Here is an 18,264-nt window from a genome sequence, read left to right as displayed (position 1 = left end):
CCAGATTCATCAGAATTATTTCACCCAGGCGGAGGCTGCCATCCGCTCCCTGGTCTATGTGCATCTGCGGGCCTCCCGCACCTACCTCTCTCTGGGCTTCTATTTCGAACGCGACAATGTGGCTCTGGAAGCGTGGGCCACTTTGTCCGCGAACTGGCCGAGGAGAAGCTGGAGTGCTCTGAGCGTCTCTTGAAGATGCAAAACCAGCGCAGCAGCTGTGCCCTGTTCCAGGACTGCAAAAGCCCGCCCCAGGATGAGTGGGGTAAAACCCAGGACGCTATGGAAGCCGCCATGGTCCTGGAGAAGAACCTGAACCAGGCCCTCTTGGATCTGCATGCCCTGGGTTCTGCCCGCGCAGACCCCCAGCTCCGCGACTTCCGGGAGAGCCGCTTCCTGGATGATCAGGTGAAACTCATCAAGAAGATGGGTGACCACATGACCAACCTCCGCGGGCTGCCTGGTCTCTAGGCTGGGCTGCGCCAGTATCTCTTCCCAAAGGCTCACCCTCGAGCACGACCAGGAGCCTCCAGAGCCCAGCAGCCTTTGAGGAGCCCCTCTGGCATCCCCCTGGTGAAGGCTTCTGCCTGAAGTCTTTCTCTGCAGCCACTAGGCAGCTTTTCAACCACCCTGGAGCCCTCTCCCAAGCGGTGGACCAAACGTAAACAATAAAGTTTTTTGCAGTAGCCAAAAAAAAGTTACGTTTATACTATACTGCAGTCTATTAAGTATGCAATACCACTATGTCTAAAAAAACAAGGTACATACCTTAGTTTTAAAATACTTTACTGCTACAAAATGCTAATCATCATCTGAGCCTTCAGTGAGGCATAATCTTTTTGCAACAGTAACATCAAAGATCACTGATCACAGCGCAATAGCAAACATAATAATAATGAAAAAGCTTAAAATTTACAATAATTTCGAAAATGTGACACAGAGACACGAAGTGAGCAGATGCTATTGGGAAAATGGCGCCAATAGACTTGCTTGCTGCAGGGCTGCCACAAACCTTCTATTTGTAAAAAACCCAGTGCCTGCGAAGCACAATAGAGCTGAGTGCAGTAAAATGAAGTCTGCCTGTATTTACTCAAGAGAAATGAAAATGTGCACAATAAGAGCTGAATAAGAATATCCATATCAGCTTTGTTCGTAATAGCCCAAAACTAGAAATGACCCAAATGTCCTTCAACAGGTGAGGGGATAAAAAATGGAGTTATAATCATACAACAGAAGTTACCCAGCAATAAAGAGGAATGAATTACTGATACATGCAACAACACAAATGAGCCTCAAAGACATGATGCTGACAAAAGCCAGCTACAAAAGAATACATCCTGCACAATCTGATTCATATGGAGTTCTAGAACAGGCAAAATTAATCTCTGTTGAAAGAAATTAGAGCAACGTTCTCCTGAGAGCCAGGAGGAAGTGGGTGGGGAAGGATGGTCTGGAAGGAGCAGGTAGAATGTTTTGGGGGCGATGGAAATGTTCTGTGTCTTGACAGAGATGTGGGTTACGTGGCAACATGCATTTGCAAAAACTCATTAAACTGTAATCTTAAGATCTGTGCATTTCACTGCCTATTAATTATACGTCAATTAAACAAGTAAGGAGCTAACATTTTTTAAAGAAGAAGATACGGGGGAAAAAAGCATATACAAGAGCCTGAGAAAATATCAGGGTGCAGTTAAGCAGTGATTAATAATGGGTGGGCATCAATGAAAGGCACCATATCATGGTGAAATATTTGCTTTCTGTAAAAATTTGGTTTTTGCTAATGATTCATTTTTCAATGTTATCTATGATTGTTTTAAGTAATTTCTCCTCCTTCCCTTTTTTTAGGCATGCTTACTTTGAAAAATATGTTAATTTTCTAGTAAGTCTGCAACACTTTCTTAAACATCTACAGTTGGTCAGCCAAGTCATAAGTCCACAGTCTGTCTTTACCACCTACCAAGTAGGCACAGTCACCCACCTGAGGCCCAGGTGGCCAAGGGTAGACAGGAGAGCCCCTGAATGCTGAGCTGGCAGCTGTAATAGGACGCAATAAACACGACCACAGCACAGATCGTTCTCTGATTCACCCTGAGTTCTTTAGCTCAACAAATCGGGCCTTTTCTATGCTTTGGGCTCTAGTTTTCCTGAAACCATTTTCAGATGCTTTAAATATGGCAGTGTATCAAGAGGCAATGAAATAAACTTACATCAACTTAATTGGTGGATGGCAAATTTAAGCTAACTGTAGAAGATGCATTCAAAAAACAAATAACCAGAATGTTAGTTTGATTGTAGGGAGTGAACCATTTTTCTCAGTGGTGTGAGGGGTGGTCTCATCTCTCCCCCATGTCTCTTCCATGGGCCTGGAAACTATCAAAGCAGGATCACAAAACGAGCAGTTGCTGAGGTGGCTCGAATCAGAGATGAGATGGACCATTTTTGCATAGTAACTCCCAAGAAAATTACCATGGAGAGGCCCATATTCACAAGGGGAGACACTGGCTGGCCTCTAAGATGCTCCATTAGTGGGATTTGACTCTCCACCCCTCACCACTCTCTTATTCAAAGTGAAGCCAAATGACTGAATGTCATTGGTGATTAAAAGTGGTTGGGTCCTAGAGTAACAAGCGTGAGCATTAAAGGGCTTAACCTCTTGTAGCAACTGCAAGAGGTTGACTCCAAGAGTTCACCTTCAACCACCCACAGCTGTTGGAGAGCAAGTTAAATAGAGCGAGTGAGTCACACCTGAATCCTTCCCTCCCCCATCAAGCTGAAGCACGTAAACCCCGCACTACCCAAAGCATGGCCATGAGCCAGCAGCCTCAGCGTTACCTGGGAGCTTGTTAGAAATACAGGATCTTGGGCCACACCCCAGACCTACAGAGTCTGCATTACTACAAAATCCCCATGTGATTCATGTGCACATTGAAATTTGAGAAATGCTGGTGGGAGTTCATCTGTTTATATTTAACAAACACATATATAGCATTTATTATGTGCCAGGCACTGTTCTACATGTGTTAGAAATATTAACAGATTTAATCCTCACAGCAACCTTCTGATTGTAGGTACTATTGTCATCTCCATTTCAAGGAAGAGGAATATGGGGCACAGAGAAGTTAAGCGACTTGCCCAAGGTCACACAGGTAGTAAGTGGCAGAGCTGGGATTTAAACCCTAGAAGCCTAGCTTCGGTGTCCGTGCTCTTAATCATTGCATTGTGTAGTTGAAATGATTCCAAGGAGAAATACAGGATTTTTTTTTTTTACATTTTTCTGGGATCCATTTGTATCTCTACTTTTGTATTTGTATGTCTATAGTTAATTTTACTGTGATTTGATTGTGGACTTTTAACACACCAGTTTTTCCACCCTAAAGGGTGCAAGATTGGGGTACACTTATTTTAGGTGCACTCCCCAGAAGAATATATTTCTCCTATATTCTGTGAAATGGCACTGCTTGCCTAGTTTTCCCATTGAGGGTTAGAGAACTTGGACACATATTCAGCTAAGCTTATCCATCTTTACAAACCTGGAGGGATTCCTTTACTAATAACATAATGACAGGAAATGACTGAATCCACAATATGGAAAGCATTAAAAGAGTTTAGTATCTGATTTATGTTAACAAATATGCATCAGACAAACTACAACTAATAGCCAACATCACTGCTGTACATTTCTAGTACCAATTCCCCCCCACCAAAGAACTAGTGGAACCCTCAGGTACATGTAGCTCAGGGAAATTAATCTGAAACAATATCAAAATTGTCCACGTCTCACATACAAAGGAATAGACTATAGACCAATTACTTCCTGTAAGAAGATCTGTCTGTTAATCTAAATAAAGGAAATTGCTAAACTTTTTAGTGTGGGATCTGCAAAATGCACACAATATCTTCCTGGATTGAATTGTGATCCTCCGCAGTGGTGGATCTTAAGTGCAGATCTTAAGGTTTTGGCACCTTGAACACAACTCTTAGGCTGTGTGCTACATGAAAACTCTCCCTTGTTATATGGGAAAGCTATTCATGCTAGACTTCCTTCCTGCGTTACTTTGTGAAATGTCCCCCAGGTATTACCACTGTTAGCACTCCTGTTTCCCTTATGTTTGGGCAAAAGGCTCAAAGAGTATTTTTGATTGACTAGATTATTCCCTGAAGAACCTACTTGTTCTTGCCTGAGAACAAAGTTATGACCACAACCAATGGCCTCACTCCAAGTACACTTTCATCCTCATCATCATTTATATTGATGGCTCCTAAAAGTCTCCAAAAGACACTTTCTGAGAGGCAGCCTGGTGTAAGGCAGTAATTTAAAACTTTGCCTGCATATTAGAATGGCCTGGAACACTTTTCAAAAATACCAATGTCTAGACCCCACCCTGAGTTTCTGATTTAACTGGTCAGGGTGAAGCCTGAACTTTGAATTCCCACAACCACGGTCACTGTTAGGATTAAATGGGATACCGAAAATGAGACACCAAACGCAGTGATTGGCACAGCTATTTACTTGAAAATGCCAATTGTCCTCTGCCACCTGTGCCCTCCCAGTTTCTGCCGAGCCAAAGGGAATCCCTAAAATACGGTTCTACTTCAGGGGTAGCCAAGCACATTGGAACAACTCATTATAGGAGAAAATGAGAGTTGGGGGCGGTGGTGGGGGGGGGAGTAGCCAGCCACGGACAGGGGACCGAGACACAGAAAGATTTTTTTTTTTAATAAATTTATTTATTTATTTATTTCTGGCTGCACTGGGTCCTTGCTGCTGCGCGTGGGCTTTCTCTAGTTGCGGTGAGCGGGGGCTACTCTTCATTGCAGTGAGCGGGCTTCTCATTGCGGTGGCTTCTCTTGTTTCGGAGCACGCGCTCCAGGCGCGCAAGCTTCAGTAGTTGTGGCATGCGGGCTCAGTAGTTGTGGCTCGCGGGCTCAGTAGTTGTGGCACACGGGCTTAGTTGCTCCGTGGCATGTGGGATCTTCCTGGACCCGTGTCCCCTGCATTGGCAGGCGGATTCTTAACCACTGAGCCACCAGGGAAGCCCCAAAGATTTTGTTTAGTGCAGGGCAAGAGGTCAGGAGAATGAAGCAAGAAAAAGTCAGATTTAGTAAAATCTGATCACCTGGAAATTTTTAAAGGGGTCATTGCCAACACTTGTACGGCTGCATGGAATACATTTTACTCAGAAAAATTTAGGGGTGGAGGAGGCTCCATTTAGCTTATAATCTATATTTAAATAGAAAGTTCAAAGCTGAAGTTGGGGGCGAGAAAGAGGAGCTAATGGAAGTTAGGGAATCTTCTTGGGAGGAAACAGCTCCTTTCAAGTCTTAGACAATGTCCTGTCCTCTCTATACATCCCTCAGGGAAGAAAAATAGAGAGAGAAACAACTAACACATGACAAGCAACTTCATCATTTTAAATACTTTCAACAATAAAAACCGTTAGGGAACTATTCATGCATTTGTTCAACATACATTTATTGAGCACCTACTATGTGTCAATCTCTGTGCTAAGAATAGTCTGATTTCATAAATGATGAACTAAAACTAAGTAACTTCTCTAAGAAGAGGAAATCACAAAACTGGGGCTCAATTTGAGGTCTGACCCCCGAATAACATGTAGAGATGATTAGGTCCCCAGCCTTCGCTGGGAAATTTAGATGTGATATCCCTGGTTTGCAGCTCTTATGTCTGTTACTCCCTTCCTCTCCACCAACCCCAGCAAGTTTCCTGCTGTCTTACTTCATATTTTACTTCAAGGATCAGCTAGTACATCCCCTTTTCCTACAGGTCTTTCCTGACTCCACACGAGTTGACTCTCCATTTGTAGACCTCTGGCAGCTTGTGAGTGCCTGTGTCATGGCAAAATTATGCTACATTATGATTAATCACTTGTCTGTCTTCTCCACTGGACCATGAGATCCTCAAAGACAGGGGTTACTCAAGATCCCTATTTCTTTTCCTAGGGCCTAGCATAATGCCTGATGAAGAATAGGAAAGGAAGGGAGGGTGGAAGGAAGGAAGGAATTCAGTGAAGTCTTTCTAGAAGAGGTGAGCAACTGAGCTAGATATAGATTCGAATCAACGTGGGAGGGACTGAATGTTGGCTCCCACTTGCTGGAGGACAGGTTCAAGGAAAATCACAAGGGAAGGAATGTGGTGCCGTGTGGAGAGCACATCGGGACTACTATCCTCCACAGACGCAGGGTTTCAGGCCGAGCGGCGAAGCTAAGAATGTAAGGTCCGAGGATGTCGTGCAGGACTGACAAACACTCAGCCATCAGCCATGGGACGGGTATGAACTGAGCACCTACTATGAGCCAGGGGTTCTGCCCAGCAGAGTGAGAGAGACCAGCACAGGCCCTGCTGTCACGGAGCTCAGGGTCCCACAGGCTAAACCTGTTCTGAGAGAAGAAAAAGAAATCAATCAAGGTCCTCACCCAGGCAGTGATGTAATTTAAGTGGAGCCTGAGGGCCATTTATCTTGTTCAGAGCGAAGCATGATCTGAGAGGAGGAAGGGGAGAGGGAGGGAGAGAAGAGAAGATGGGAAGAAAATGATGAGAAGCTCCAAATTAGACTCTTAACTCTGTGGGGGCAAAGTTGGATTCTGTATGGCCCAGTTTCATGTGTTTTGTGTATTCCAGCACCCAGGACAGTACCTGGCCATGACAGGTGCTCAAGAAATACTCGTGGAGTGAATGGGATGGGATGGGATGGGGTGGAATCTTACTGAATTGAAGCGAATTAAGGGAGAGCAGTAGAGGAGCCCTTAACTGGGTGTCATGGTCCCCGGTGTCCAGTCCTTCCTGGCTCTGCCACTGACTAGCCAAGTCATCAGGCACTTTGATAGCTTCCCTGTTGTTTGTTGCCTCATCTGTGGGAGGTACGGGGGATTTCAATTTGTACCCTAGTTTTCCATAGAATTTGACTATTTCATATGGTCAAATTAAAGCCTGCAGAGCCAGCTAATTTGGGACAATGCTAAGTTAAATAAATATAAACAAGTCTCTTGACCATGAGACATCTCAGAGCCTTGAACATGCCTGGGTGAACTGGGAAGCCCCAAGAGAAAGATAACATATGCTGTGGTTCCCAATTCCTTTGACTACAGAACCCCAACCTTCATTTTTTGTTTTTCATTTTCTATCTTACAGAACCTCTCCAGCCCTAATGGCGTCATCCAATGATGTCATCTAATGATGTCATCCAACTTCACCAAGACAGGGATGGCCATGTGGATTTGGGGATTAGTGAACAGCCAGATTTAGCTGATGCAGTGAGTCTAGGTAGGAGGAGAGGAATCTCTTGTCTGTGGGATGGGGAAAGGGTGGTTGCAGGAGACCTGAAGGTCCAGTGAAGAAGTCCTTGATTTCCATGCGGGCTGAGACTTGGAATCTCACTCAAGAAAAGCAAGCCATCCTCTGTGTAAGGCATTGATATTCTGGCGTGGTTTTTAATTTCCCGTCCCTGGGATTAGCTGTGTCAGGGAGGAATCCTTTGGCCGCCTTCTCTCAATACATCCCGGAGCTTTTATTTTGTTAACCAATTTCCCTACATTGTATGCTTTCTTTGAGAATCATAACCGTGTGAATATTTGACAATTGAATGGTACGAACATCCTGAAATATACAGTTTTCCCCAGAGTTGCATTTCATACTATAATCCGAGGTGATCTCGGTTGCCAGAAACACTCACGCCGTTAACGGATTTGGAGGGAAGATGCTAGTAATGAGATTTTCAAATGCGAATTGTTTTGCTTTCAAATACAGGGTGAAATCCAATGAAATATTACCTTCGACACGCTGGTGCAGTAAGTCCAGCTGATCAAATGAATGCTCAGTGTGTGCTTCGTGTAGGCCTTTTCTGTTGCAAACAAGAGCTAGAGGGGAATCAGTCTTATTTTTTCCTGGTAAGATGGATCCTTGATCCCCAAAGTTGTCTTCTGTATTTGAGGGCACACACTTGGCCTCTTCACATCTACAATCCTGAGAGGTTTATTTATTTCACGCACTCATTCAATAAAAATTGACGGGGAACCTACTACGTGCCAGGCAGCTTTGTACACTGAGTGGTACAGCAGTGAACAGTATTTTACAATATTTACAGGTGTTTCTGTCATCACACGGCCTACAACCTGGTGAGACACATACACACAATAGACAAGTAAACACAAACATTTAAATGTCAGGTGGCAGTAACAGCCTTGGAGAAAAATAAGCAAGGTGAGGGTTAGAGTATGATGGGGCAGCTCCTGTGTTAGCTAGGGTGCCAGGGGCTGCCCTTCCGCGGAGGTGACTACGGAGCAGAGACCCTGGAGAGAAGAGGAAACTGGAGGCCCACGGCTGCTCCAGACTCCAGAACTCCGGAGCGATAGCGCGGAGCTTCGGGTGCAGCTTCGCCTGGTTCCAGATTGGATGCTCCTTCCACAGCATCATCCAGCCTCACTGGGAACCAGACAGAGAATCATCAGGGCAAGGCAAGAAGTTGGAGATGATGCCAGGATCTGAAGGAGGTGATGCCATAATACAGAGAAAGGAAATTCAGGCAGGGCTTGCAGGCAGGGCACAAGGAAGATGGGCAGTTGTGCTGGACCCCATCCATCTGGCCTGCCTCTCCCTGACACCCAACACTCAGCAGGTCAAAGCTGGGCTCCTCGTCCTTGCCCCAGAGCCAGCCCCTCTCCCTGACTTCTCCAGCTCCATGAAAGGTACCCAACATCTCCCTGGTCATCCAAGTGTGGCTGGATCATCAAGCTCCTCACCGCACCCCTGCCACCCCTGTTCCCTCCATGCTACTCTTGTCACACTCTCCAGGCCTCCACAAATGACATTTGGGACACCTCCCCCAGCCCTCAACCCTGGAAGTTTAGAGGCTATGTCAAAACACTTATTGAACCATTCCGAGAGCACAGCCTTCTTGAATTTATAGTACAATCTCCTTTAAAGGGGCCAGCAGAAAAGAACCCAGAAAGGTGCCATTTCCAAATGGGGCCATTAGAGAAATGATAGCGATTGCTCCAGAAATACTTCTCCACCCCGCTGCTGTGCCGCCAGCTCACCCGGGATTCTCTGAAGCAATGGGATGCAGAGATCTGGGAGATGGAGCCGTCCTTTCAACAGAAAGGAAAGCTGCCCGAGGAATCCTTTCATTGTGGTTTCTGCGAGACTCTGCCTTTCATCTAGGTGAGTGGTGAGTCCGAAGGAAGAGAAGTGGCTCTATTGAAGTGACGCCTCTGAAATGGATGCTGGGTATTAACGGAGCAAATGTCTCTTGGAAAGGAGGTGAAAGCTCAGCCAGAGAGAGTACTTTGCATTTGGGTGGGCGAGGGCGGAACATGCTGGAGCCCACAGAAGGGGAGGTCTGGAGAGGAAAGGGCTTGGTGCAACTGGCCCTGCGGGTGCTGCTACAGAGGCCCTCGGCCCACCCTAGGGGTCACTGCCAACATTCCTACAACACACGGCAGCATCTCCCTGCATCTCTCTGCCTGAGGGTTTTTGCTGGCTGCAGGAGCATGCTTGGCCCGCGTAAAAAATAAGCCAGAGTGCAGGGGAGTTACCAATGAGACCCTCAACCAACGAGGGGTAAGAGCTGGTAGATAAATGCCTCAGTTCCCTTGCCCCTCAGTGAGACAATCCTAGGTGTGTTCCACACACTCTCCAGAGGGTCCCCAGTGAGAATGAACCCAATTATTAGCTTTGCTCTCGTCCCTGTCTGGCCTCCCCACTCCCTCACAGTGCATTTTGGGATCGCATCACAGATAAACCTCATGTACCCATCTCTGTCTTAGGATCTGCTTTTAGGAAGAACCAAGCTAAGACAATGGGGAAACCAGCCCAGTAGTAGGAAAGCCCCCAGCAGCCTGAGGTGTCCAAATGGGCTTCCTTCTGGCAGGTATCAGTATCAAAGGACAGCCAATTCCAGGGCTGTGGGGAGAAAGGTAATGAGCCTCTATGAGAAGTAATTAAATAGACTCCAGAGAAGGTGCCTTGCCAATGTAACCCTGTCAATAAAGTTTGGGTGCCCCAAAGCTTCCCAAGAGACATACACACTCAAGAACCCTGTATTGGTAAGCTAGGGCCGCCTCTGGAGGCTAGAAATCTGAAAGCAAAGTATTGGTAGAGTCGAATTCTTCTGAGACCTCTCTCTTTCGCTTGAAGATGGCCATCTTCTCCCCGTGTCTTCATATGGTCTTTCCTCTGTGTATGTCTGTGGCCTAATCTCCTCTTCTGATAAAGACACCAGTCCTATTGGATTAGGGCCCACCCATATGTTTTACCTTAATCCCCTCTTTAAAGGCCTTATCTATTGGGCTGGCCAAAATATTCCTTCGGTTTTTTCCATAAGATGCCTCTGGTGGCACTTAATTGTCTTTAACTTCATTCAAAACAATTTTGTTAGATTGTATGTGACAGCTGTCATATCAGCATGCATTTTTAAAAAGACATCAAAATTGTTGAAATTTGTGTAGCCATTTTTTTTTTAAATTTTTTTAATTTTATTTATTTTTGGCTGCGTTGGGTCTTTGTTGCTGCGCACGGGCTTTCTCTAGTTGCGGCGCATGGGCTTCTCATTGCGGTGGCTTCTCTTGTTGCAGAGCACAGGCTCTAGGCTCATGGGCTTCAGTAGTTGTGGCACACGGGCTCAGTAGTTGTGGCTTACAGGCTCTAGAGCTCAGGCTCAGTAGTTGTGGCACACGGGCTTAGTTGCTCCGCGGCATGTGGGATCTTCCCGGATGAGGGCTTGAAACCGTGTCTCCTGCGTTGGCAGGCGGATTCTTAATCACTGCATCACCAGGGAAGTCCCCTGTGTAGCCATTTTAATATTGAAGATGGAAGAAAAAAAGCAACTTTTTCGGCATATTATGCTTTATTATTTCAAGAAAGGTAAAAACGCAACCGAAACACAAAAAAAAGATTTGTGCAGTGTATGGAGAAGGTGCTGTGACTGATCGAACGTGTCAAACGTGGTTTGTGAAGTTTCGTGCTGGAGATTTCTCACTGGGCGACGCTCCACGGTCGGGTAGACCAGCTGAAGTTGACAGCGATCAAATCGAGACATTCACTGAGAACAATCAACGTTACACCACGCGGAAGATAGCCAACATACTCAAAATATCCAAATCAAGAGTTGAAAATCATTTGCACCAGCTTGGTTATGTGAGTCGCTTTGATGTTTGGGTTCCACATAAGTTAAGCAAAAAAACCTTCTTGACTGTATTTCCGCATGTGATTCTCTACTTACATGTAACGAAAACGTTCCGTTTTCAAAACAAATTGTGATGGGCAATGAAAAGTGGATACTGTACGGTAATGTGGAACGGAAGAGATCGTGGGGCAAGCGAAATGATCCACCAGCAACCACACCAGAGGCCGGTCTTCATCCAAAGAAGGTGATGTTGTGTATATGGTGGGATTGGAAAGGAGTCCTCTATTATGAGCTCCTTCCAGAAAACCAAACGATTAATTCCAACAAGTACTGCTCCCAATTAGACCAACTGAAAGCAGCACTCGACGAAAAGCGTCCAGAATTAGTCAACAGATAATGCATAATCTGCCATCAGGATAAGGCAAGACTGAATGTTTCTTTTATGACCAGGCAAAAACGGTTACAGCTTGGCTGGGAAGTTCTGATTCATCTGTCGTATTCACCAGACATTGCACCTTCGGATTTCCATTTATTTTAGTCTTTACAAAATTCTCTTAATGGAAAAAATTTCAATTCCCTGGAAGACTGTAAAAGGCACCTAGAACAGTTCTTTGCTCAAAAAGATTAAAAGTTTTGGAAAGATGGAATCATGAAGTTGCCTGAAAAATGGCAGAAGGTAATGGAGCAAAAGGGTGAATACGTTGTTCAATAAAGTTCTTGGTGAAAATGAAAAATGTGTCTTTTATCTTTACTTAAAAACCGAAGGCACTTTTTGGCCGACCCATACAAACACTGTCACATTCTGATGTACTAGGGTTAGGACTTCAACTCATGGACTGTGTACGAGAGGGGACACAATTCAGCTCATAACAGACCCAAGAGCGGCCCACTTCCCAGCTGAACAAAGAAGGACTCTGAATCCACCACCTGTGAGGTTCCTGGATGTGACAGCTCTTGGTTAGAGCGCAAAGCGACAAAGCATAATGAGGCCTGAAATGAGCCCGTCAGAAATGAGGAGGTGGCAGGAAGGGAGGCCGTGAAGTCTAAGCCACGGCAACTATTTGACCCACCAGTGGGTTGGGTCTTATTTCTAAGGAAATGAGCTCATTATGGTTAAATCTTTTTCCAGCTCCTGGTTGATTCATGAAGTGGTTTTGAATGTTGATAATCACTTCATGAATCACTGACAAACACGAGAGCCAAATACCTGGCACTTGGATTGCTATCTCTCCTGATGAGCATTCCTGTCATGACGTGGGGTGTCCCCCCTCCCAGCAACCAGGCGTGCAGATGAGAAGAGTCCTCGTTCATGTGCCGAAGTCTCCTGCTTCAGTCATTCCGCCCCAGCCATTTGTCAGGCACTGACTCACCCCAAATATTTAATGATCATTAATGAGTTAATTCTGCAAGGTTCACTTTGAAACCCTCATGACATTGGGCATGAAGGGATCAGGCATCAAGTCCTGCAACACCGTTTCCAGGGGGAGTAAAATGGTGTCTCTCAGAGCGTGTCATGGTGTCCAAAGGAGAATCTGCTTCAGCCCAGACTGCAAACGAGACACGGCCACTGCCTCAGGCAAAGTGAGAATACCTATCTCTCAGGCAGACCACAGTCCTCAAAGAAACAGAAACTGAGGGATCAGACTGGAGAGAGATACAAGAGAGCCACCATGTTGCATTTGGCTATTAGAGAGGATACTGGAGAGACACAAAAGATGCAGCCTCCAAACCTAAAATCTTCTTGAACGCTTGAGACATAAAGACCAGCTGCTCAGAAGCAGAGGCAGACGGATGTTCCTACCAGACACCTGCCCACTTCACTCCCTCACTTCGTTCTCCTCACCTCACCTGCCTGGCCACCCCTCAGAAGAGCTTCTGCAGGCACCTCTGCTGCCCTTTCCTGACAGACTGTCCTCCACAGTACTTATCACCACCCACCACCTTCTAGATCCGTCTACTGGCTTATCTTCTGTCTCCCCCACCAGTAAGTAAGCTCCACAAGGCAGGGATCTCGGTCTGTTCTGTCCTCTGCTGCAGTCCCACAACCTAAAAGAGCGCTCGGGATACAGAGTAGGTGCTTAATAAATATTTGCGGGAAAAGTGAGCGTGACAAGAACCGTGTTGAGCGTAAGGAAGAGAATCTGCAGAACGTGAAAGAAGAGGAATGTTGTCTGAGTGATCGCTTCTCTCTCTACCCCCGCTGCATATTTATGGTCTTTTGAATCCTTGGTGAGGAGGAAGGGGTGCTTTGCACCCAAGTTGGTATCCAGTTCTCATGCCCCTGTGGACTCAGGCACCCTCAACATATCATGTCAAAGCCTTTGCTAAGTCTGAGGAGAAGATCTCCCTCAGATGCTGTGACAGAACCATGTTTGGGTAGATCCCACATGACTTCTGGAGTCCAGACCCTCCTGGGTCCCTCTTCTTTACAAGGCTTATTTGTGTTTGGCTGTGCTATGGGAGAATCTCTACATGCCATTCAAAATCCAATAATGGTTTTGCTGAAAAAGCCCATCCAGACTATCTACTTCCTCTTCACTGGAAAAGGAACTCCGAAGGCTCAGAGGGGGAAAGTAGTTAACCCATGTTCACACAGATCACAGTAGAATCAGGACAGAAACCAAAGCCTTCTAATCCCCATGGTAGAGTGTATGCTTCCACCCTAAGCTATCCGCCTACCTTCCAGAGTTGAATTTAACTGTGAGGAAGGAAATAACTGAGCATCCCAACTCAGCTTGTATGTAGACTAGAAGAAACCGGGTGGGTTAGATCACAGATTTCTGGGGCCTCTGGTTTGCCTTAAAGCACCATATATTTGACATTGAAGGTGCCCTGGAGGACATCTCACCCAAGTGCCCTATTGTAAGATGGGCAAATAGGAGTTCAGAAAGTCACACAGGAAGGGAGTTAAAAGAGGTAGGGCCAGACCTCTAGCCCCTGCCCTCAGTTTAGGCCATTTTTAATCTCATCTTACCAACTTCAACAGCAACTACAGATGTGGGAAGAAAAAACCTTAAGTGTCATTTTGTCCAAATGCCCATTTTCCAGATGAGGAGACTGAGGTTGAAAGGACCAGGTGAGTGTCAAAGTCTGGAGCCTAGGTCTAGACTTCCTTTCCCCACTGCCATCCTCACTGGGGGAATAAGCAGGGCCTCCAGACCATACTTTCAGGGCTGCTGAGGACACTACCTAATGTCCATGGGCCTTGGAGTCTGGAAAATGTGGATTCCAGTCCCAGCTCTGCTCCATGCCAGCTGGGTGACCTCAAGTGAGTCACTTAACCACCTGGGCCCACAGTTTCCTCGAGTTCTTAAGTGTCTTAGAAATGTCAAAATATGACCAGCTCTGTGAATTGCCAAGCACAGAATAGGCACTCTGTGTCCGTGTCCTTTTTTCCTATGCCTTTTGCTCCCCACCTTTTATCCCATTGGGTAGTGAGATCTTCATTCCTTTAACGTAACTATTTCTGTTCGTGTTAAAATGGGAACAAAGAAGTGTCTGTAAGTCAGGGGGCATTTGAACCGGGCCTTGAAGGATGAGTGGGAATTTTCTAGGTAGACAAGCGGGGGAGAGAATTCCAGGATGATAGAATCACTTATACAAAAGCATATAGATCCGAGAAAAGGAAACCCTCACAGGAGCCTGAAGGGGAGGAAACCTGGGGTGGGGTGACTTGGCTGAGATGAGAAAAAGAAAGGTCCCTGTGGAATAGCCGTGGGAGGCCTGGAATGCCACACCCAAGAGACTTCATGGAAGGGATGGGGAAGGATGTGATGTGTTTCAGGGGAGAAGTGATGAATTTCTTTGAAAGGTCACTCACTCGGGGCAGCAGCTAGAAAGATGAAGGGTTGGAAAGAGAGGAGGTGAAGCAACCACTGAAGAGAGTTTTGGCAAAAGCCCAGCTGGTATACAAAGAGTCCAGGGCTTAGAAGGCCAGGGTGGAGGGTGAATGGCTGAGGCAGATGGATGGGGCCTCCCGCAGGCTGCCTGTCCCCTCTGCACGCTCCCTCACTGTGACCTCAGAGGTGATGTCTCAAGCAGAGGGCTGTGCCCCACTCCCCAAGCCAGCAGGAGATGCCCCACAAGTGCCCTCCTTCCCTCATCACCCTCTCCCCTCACGCTTCCTGGTACCTGGCAGCCAGTCTTCCCTAGCTTTATTTTTTTTCTTTTCCTGTAACGCATCTAGCATCTCTTCTTTGTTATTTCAAAGTACCATCCAACAGAGCTCAGACTGGCATCCCTCATCCTCCCACCAGCCTCTGGAGCTCCTCCGTCGTCCCTCCAGAAACCACGGCACAAGCACTCTTCACACACAGCCTCCTCACCAACGGAGCCCTTATCTCCATCTGGTTTTCAGCTTAAAATAAGTTTCTAAAAACCCTCATCTACAAACAGCCCCCCTCTTTGCAATAATATCCAGGTTGTATTTTCAGCCATTGTCTCTTTAGACCGGGGACTGCATTTGATTAAATCACGTGGTACGTGTATTGCTGACCCCTCCCAGCCTGCATCAGCCTTTGATGGGAACTATCTTATCTGTAATCAGTTTACTGGGTTATGGACCCAAATTTCCTCTGCAAAACATCAGGCTGGGAGGCTTCGCTCACCCCTCCTCCTAGGAATGCAGCTAGGCTTTGATAAACCTGAGATTCCACTTCCTAGAACTTCAGAGTCCAACAGAGCCTTGGTTCCAATCCAACACTCACCATCCCAGGGCAAAGCTAATTTTAAGTTTTATTTCAACACACTGTAAGATGACCACGGTGTGCAGCAAGACGGAAGAGATGATTTCAACAAACAATGACTGTAAACCTACAATGTTCCAGCTGTTTAAGATGAGCATAGATTGACTTCCTGTGGCTCACATCTGGGTGGGGGCTGGGAGGAAGATTGAACAATAAATTGTTTACCATTTGATGTGATAAGTGAAATATTATGAGTATGGGAAAGGTATTCAGCTGACTTGGTGATACCTGCTCTGTGTTTTTTGTTAAAAAACACAAAGGTGGGCATTTTTTTTAATTTTAAAAAATACAGTAAAAACCCAATGCTAGTGAAGTTATGGTAAGATTTATAAGAGAGCAATGAGAAAATACACTCAAAGAATCAGAATAGCGAGCATAACATTCCCCCCACCTCACCCCCATAATCACACTCCTAGGAATTTATCCTAAATTACAAGTCAAAAAAAAAAAAAGATACTTAAGGATGTTCAATATATTGTTTTCTAATAGAAATGGTAATTGAGACACATCAGCTCAAGGATCTAGTACGTAGTTATTTAAATTAATTATGGAGACTAGTCATTAGAACTCTGTTTGGGATCTAATTTCAAGCAAAAGAAAGAACACACAAAGTTACCTTCAATAACTGCCTGTGGGGACTTCCCTGGTGGTTCAGTGGTTAAGACTCTGCACTTCCAATGCAGGGGGCACGGGTTCGATCCCTGGTCAGGGCACTAAGATTCCACATGCCGTGGGGTGTGGCCAAAAAGGGTGAAAAAAAAAAAAAAAAACCTGCCTGTGGATTCTGCACTCAATGTCCTCACCTTCTACTGGGTTTCGCTCTGAACACCGGTAGTCTGAAGGGTCCTTCTCTCCATGCTCCCGGTCAACTCTCAGAACAACCCTGTGACTCTGATATTGTGCTCCCATCTTATAGATAAGGTAATGAGGCTCAGAGAGGCTTAAATGACAGGCACGCAACATCTAAATCAAGGAGCTCTAACCTAGGTCTCCTAACTCCACATCCAGGACCCTTTCCTGATTTCCATCATCTAGCCAGGTCTGAGGACCAGGAAGAACCACTAATGCTATGGGTGGGCAGTGAGATATTGGGACCATCTGTCTGCTGCCGGAAAAGGCCATGAAGAAGGCCACAACTCCTCACAAGAACACCTGGATGTGTCTTTGTCCCAAGACATCTGAGCTGGCCAATGGGGATGGAGAGGGTGCCTTTTCCAGCCAAACCACAGCTGCTAAAGATGAGCTTGCTGATAGGAAAAGCATGTAACCAACATGCATCAATTTATGCAACTATATGTCAGGGCTAGGCAATGGGAGGCAGGGACAGAGGGACAGAAATAACCATCTTTGCTGCCCTGTTGCTGAGTAACCACCAAAAGCAGGCATTTAAAGAGTGTGTTCATCCATTCATCCATTGATGGACACTTAGATTGTTTCTACATCTTGGCTATTGTAAATAATGCTATAATGAACACTTAGGAGCACAGATATATCTTTGAGATCCTGATTTCCATTCTTTGGGACAAATACCCAGAAGTGGACTTGCTGGATCATATGTAGTTCTCTTTTTAACTTTTTGAAGAACCTCCATTCTATTTTTCATAGCAGCTGCACCATTTTACATTCCCAACCACAAGGGTTCCAATTTCTAAATGCATACAAAGGAATATTATTTGGCCTTGAAAAATAAGGAAATCCTGCCATGTGAGACAAAATGAACACAACTTGAGGTTGTGCTAAGTGAAATAAGCCAGCCACAGAAAGACAAATACTGTATAATTCCACTTATACGAGGCATCTAAAATAGTGAAACTCAGAGAAGCAGAGAGCAGAGTGGTGGTTTCCAGAGGCTGGGGGAGAGGGAAATGGGGAGTTGCCATTCAACAGGTATAAGGCTTCAGTTAAGCAAGACAAATAACTTCTAGAGCTCTGCCATACGACATCGTGCCCATAGTTAACAATACCATATTGTACACTTCAAACTTTAAGAGAGTAGATCTCATGTTGTGTTCTTATCATACACACAAAAAACCAGAGTACGTACATCCGAGTTAGGCAGACACCTAGACACCTGGGCTTACCTCTGTTTTCCCCTTCACTTGCTGTGGTGACCTTGGGCAAGTCCATCAATCGTTCTGTGTCTCTGTCTCCTCATCTGTAAAATAAGGAGAATAATAGTACTTACCTCACAGAATTATCATGAAGTTCAATGTTTTTCTGATATTAATAAGCTTAGAACAGTTCCTATAATATACTAGGACAGACATCATCTTAAGTGCTGTATATCCACTTCTCAACTTATCCTCAAGACTCCCTGTAAGGAAGAAACTGTGATTTCCATTTTACAGGTGAGGAGACTGAGGCTGTGGGAGCTTAAGGTT

The 18,264-nt window shown here is 45.6% G+C and overlaps 1 long non-coding RNA gene across 1 annotated transcript in view; it reads right to left on the bottom strand.

Moving 5' to 3' along the window:
- LOC137753829 (uncharacterized) overlaps positions 1 to 17,995 on the bottom strand; it is a 265,026-nt gene extending 247,031 nt beyond the window's left edge. Inside the window, exon 1 of the long non-coding RNA XR_011071595.1 lies at positions 17,965 to 17,995. This is a non-coding gene — a long non-coding RNA (uncharacterized lncRNA). The remainder of the gene's footprint in view (positions 1 to 17,964) is intronic.
- Positions 17,996 to 18,264: the final 269 nt, after the last annotated feature.

This window comes from Eschrichtius robustus, chromosome 19 (genome assembly GCF_028021215.1).
Source record: "Eschrichtius robustus isolate mEscRob2 chromosome 19, mEscRob2.pri, whole genome shotgun sequence".
Lineage (NCBI taxonomy): Eukaryota > Metazoa > Chordata > Mammalia > Artiodactyla > Eschrichtiidae > Eschrichtius > Eschrichtius robustus.
The sequence above is the reverse complement of the archived record's forward strand: the minus strand, read 5'-3'. Positions and strand labels throughout refer to the sequence as shown.